The following is a 4,542-nucleotide window of genomic DNA, read 5'->3' on the forward strand; positions in this document are numbered from 1 at the left end:
CTGCACTTTCCAGCCCCCTCCCCCCCAAAAAAGCCACCCCCCCTCCCCAAGCCCCTCTCCCGGGTGCCCCTCCTGCCCCCCCCACCCCCCCTCCTCCTTGGAAAAGCCGGGGAGAAAAGCGACAGATTTGCTGCCGCAGACGAGGTGAAAAGTCAATTTTACAATTTGTAGCTCTCCGGCGAAGAAAAACGAGCATGAAAATTTGGTTTGAACGCCCTGACAATGCCATGAAAAGGCTTAGGGGGCCGATGCTGCCCGGGGCGCAGCACGGGGCTCAGCATCCAGCCCGGGGGGGGGCCGGGGCCCCGCCCCCCCCCCCCCCCCCCCCCCCCCCCCCCCCACCACCAGCGCCCGGGGCGGCTCAGCCCCTCCCGGGGGGGCCCCAGCACCGGGCCCGATGGGACCCCCGCACCCAGCGGCTCATGCATTATAGATGCTGACCCCCGGCGCGGCGGCCTTGCTTTGGAGCGGGAGCAGACGCGGGGTATTCAGCAAGCGGGCCAGCGAGCGGTTTAATTTATTCAAGATGTTCATTCATATGAAAATTGTATTTTTGTACATAAAGAGCTTTATTCTATTATTATGCCTCTTATCAAAGTGGGTTTTGTTGCTTTTTTTTTCTAAGAAATTGTGCTTTACCCTGTAAATAAAATTTTTTTTAACGTTTTTACTGAATTCTGGCGCTGCCTGTGGAGTTTGGTTTCTTAAGGTCGGGATTTTCACTCCTCGCAAGGAACCTGGGCTGGAAGGGAAGGGTTCGCCCCGAGGTGACACCAGTGTTTCTCACGCCACCCCACACTCACAGACACGTGCAAATCCTCCCAGCCAGTCCAGGGTACCTGCAAACATCAGCTGCCCCCTGTATCTCTCGGGGAAGGGATTAGAGACCTGCTCGGGACACGCGGGCAGAGAGCAGGAGCATCTCGGTGCCTCCGGCACTGCTGGCTTTTAGGGCCGGCCTTCCCACGGCTCGTACACAGAGCTAGGAGCTGTCGGGGGATTTGGGGTGAGGAGCAGATGCTGCACCCCTGGACGGGGTAAGGTTGGCTGGGGTGAGCTGCCCCTTCTCCTCAAAACCCAGGGGTGGTGGTCACTGCCACATGGGGAGCACAGAAAGCGCTGAGGCTGGAGGCACGGTGCGTGGGCCTGGCACCGGTCCTGGCACAGTAATGGGTCAGCAACAGTTTCCTCTTCCCCCTGTTTTACAGGGGGATTAATGCAGTTCAGCCATATCTCTCCATTTGTCTCCAAAACTCTGATCAATCTGAGCTGTAAGGGCAGTAAATGGGGTGTTTGTGGGGAAAGGAGGGGAGTGGTTGGGTATAGGGCACTGTCCAGGCTGGAGTGTGCTAGAAAGTCAAGTCCTACAAATCCTGGATAGGACAGCCCATGGTTAGTGGAATTAATTGATTTAACTTTCCTATGCCTCAGTTTCCCATCTGTACAGTGGGGATACCACCACCCCCTCATGTTGTCAGTGAGCTTAATGATTTCACTCAGCAGAGCTCTCAGAGCACTCAGATGCTCAAAACCCAAGAAGCAATTCAGCCTTTGGGACAGGATCATACACTGAGCTGGGGAAAAGGCAGAAGGTAAACACTGAAAGCACTGGGCAAAACCCTAAGAAGCTGTTCAGCACACATCAAGGCAAAACCTGTGCCTTAAAGTCACCTCTCTTGTGTAACAAAGAAGGTGGAGGTATTATCTAAAATATAACACAAGATCATGCAATTGCCACAAAAATAAATAAATAAATGAATAAATAAAACAAAGGAGCTGAGATAAATTTGCACAGACACTCAGTGTCAGCATCTCCTTTTTAAGTGCCTGTGCCTGCAATCTTTCAGTCTTTGCATTTCTTTAACATAGCTTTGACATGCCTGTCTCTGCATACACTACATCCAGCTCTGTTTCAGTAAGGGTAAATGCTAAAAAGGAAATGTCCTTGTTTTGAAATCTTAATAGCACTTTAATACTTATATTAATTAAAGACACCAGCAACAAGTATAGTCCAGCTCCTTAATGATGTCCCCGTTCAATAGAAGAGATTTGTGAAATCCAATTCTGGCAGTAACAGGTCTTGATCTGTGACGCAGTGAAGCTTTGCTTGCACCTGCCCTTGAAAGCCAGGAGGTTTTGTATGGCGTAGCCTCCAGGGGCTGAAATTTAGTACAGTCCGTGGAGACGGAAGGTCATCTAAAGTCACTGGGTCCCAAGACACTGGACTTCAATCTCAAAGAAAAAAAAAACTCCAAAAAACTTCAAAATATCCTCTATTCCTTTGTGTTCCTTAGCTGCCAGCAGAGATCCGTGGACATTATGCAGCATATAAAGACCGTACATCTACGAGGACTCAGCTGATGATATTAATGTTCCTAACGGGCACTGAAAGCTGCGTGCTGCGGGAGGGCACAATCGGATTCATACATTAACATGAGTCAGAGAACAGTTTTTGCCCCGAGCCATGATAGGTTCAGACAAAGTTGAACAAATCTGCCGCCGGGACAGATGGAATGCCCATATTCAGGGGCTGCAGCACCCAACTGCACCCCGGTTCACCACAATGTGTTTGTGTTTATTTGTGTGAAAAGAGCGGCTCGGCGAGCCGACAGGGAGCTGGAACGGGCTCCCCCGGCTGCAAACAGGTGGCTGGCAGTTGCACTGCATTCACCTCCGCACACCAATAGAAAGGGAAAAAAAAATAGGTAAATTAAATGCTACAACTGAGGAAATCATTGGCAAATTTTTTGATAATATCACAAAGTTACTGGGTAAAATATTTCCATGAACTGCCACCCATCTCAGTCTCAGTGCAACCGGTGGAAAGACCTTTGCTGGCTTCGGAAATCACAGGCTCAGGCACTCAGAGGCAGTGAAATAGCTCGAATGTGAATCTTGGCACCACACTGCATATATGAATATGCATTTTTTCCAGATATCTGCTGATAGGCATTGGTAATCCCTTAACCTTGCTGGATCAAAGCAATCACCTCTGGGGCATGCCAGGGTTAGGGACCCTCAGCCAGAGGTCCTGCAAGTCATCGGGTCTGATACATTTCCTCTTGGGTTAGGCAAGAAAGTGTGAGATGGCCCCAGAGATAGGGTATCTCTGCTAGCTGGGAAACGTGCTGCTAGCTCAGGCTCAGAACACAACGGAGATTATCCCACTTGCTCTCTGCTGAGACTTACTGTGGGCACAGTCCGATACCCATCAAGGTGCTCGTGTGCTCTGCCACGGGGGCCACAGCAGGCTCTGTCCCTACCTTTTCTGACTGATATGAAGCTCTAGAGAATCTCTGTGAATTACCTATGCTCAAAGTATACACAGAGGGAACAAACAGCTGTGAGTCCAAAATTCTGCACAGGTTTTAGATAACAAGTATTTTCTGTGATTTCACTGCCATGTGGTGCACTGCTGGGGCTGGTCTCAAACAATGCCTGGGGTTAGTTATTAACAAGGACATCTTCAGGTGGATTTTCATTACTGGGTGTCAGTCTGCTGTAGATTCTGATTTTACTCTGTACATGATCTGGAAAATACAGTCTGCACCACTACCTGTGAGCACATGAAACTTCATACTATAATTATAGATCTCTGGGGCTCAAACGCTCCATTAGGGGTGATTTGTATAGGAGGTGCAGATTATCAGAACAGAGGCAGGTGAGAACTAATTTTCAGGAGCTTTTTCATTGGTGGCATATGCCACTGAAAGAAATCATCTGGAGGAGCAAAGTTGCTAAGGATGGGGCAGATTTACTGTCAGGTATGTGAGCACTGCAGAATGGAGATGCTGAAATACTGCATAAAATAAATCCAGCTTCTGATACCTTGCTGAACTTTTACTTTTGCAGTCTGCAAATGACATTACTGAATCATTTATTAATCTTAATTAACAAATTAACTGACTTGCTAAAAGCAGTTTATGGTCAGTATTCCAGTAACACTGCCCATGATCAACCAGTCCTTCAGTCTTTTTTTTTTTTCTTATTACTCAGCCAAAAGGCTGAAGGATCAACATTAAAAAACACTGACGATATCACAGATGACATAGAGGCACGGTGAAGCAGCAGATCCTTTTAAAAATACAAACCCTTTCTAACTCTCCTCTATGGCTTTGCATTCCATGCCCCATCAGAAGACAGATATCCAGGCAAGGTGAGAAAGTGCCAAAAAGAGGAAGCATCACTGATGGAGACTGTGGGGAATTTGGATGATGAACAGTGCGTTAGGTCCAGACTTTGAAGGATACTTTAGGGTTTCCCTGCCCTGTTCTGAAAGGCCTGTGGGGCCCAACCCCATCACTAACCACCAGGGCAGTGAGGAGTGTAGGGTCAAGCGGAGAGGTGGAATCGCTGTGCCCTCTGCAACAGGGTTTTCCTCCCCACCACCTCTCTGCTGGGGTGATCAAGGCTCTGTGTGCTAAGCAATGCTTCTATTATTAGTATTAGTATTAATATTAGTATTCAGTTGTCAATCTTCCAGTTTAAGAGCCACTAGACACGAGTGAACAGCCTCTTCCCAATGGCTAATGCCTTCCTCCA

This window comes from Oxyura jamaicensis, chromosome 13, assembly GCF_011077185.1.
Source record: "Oxyura jamaicensis isolate SHBP4307 breed ruddy duck chromosome 13, BPBGC_Ojam_1.0, whole genome shotgun sequence".
NCBI classification, from domain to species: Eukaryota; Metazoa; Chordata; class Aves; order Anseriformes; family Anatidae; genus Oxyura; species Oxyura jamaicensis.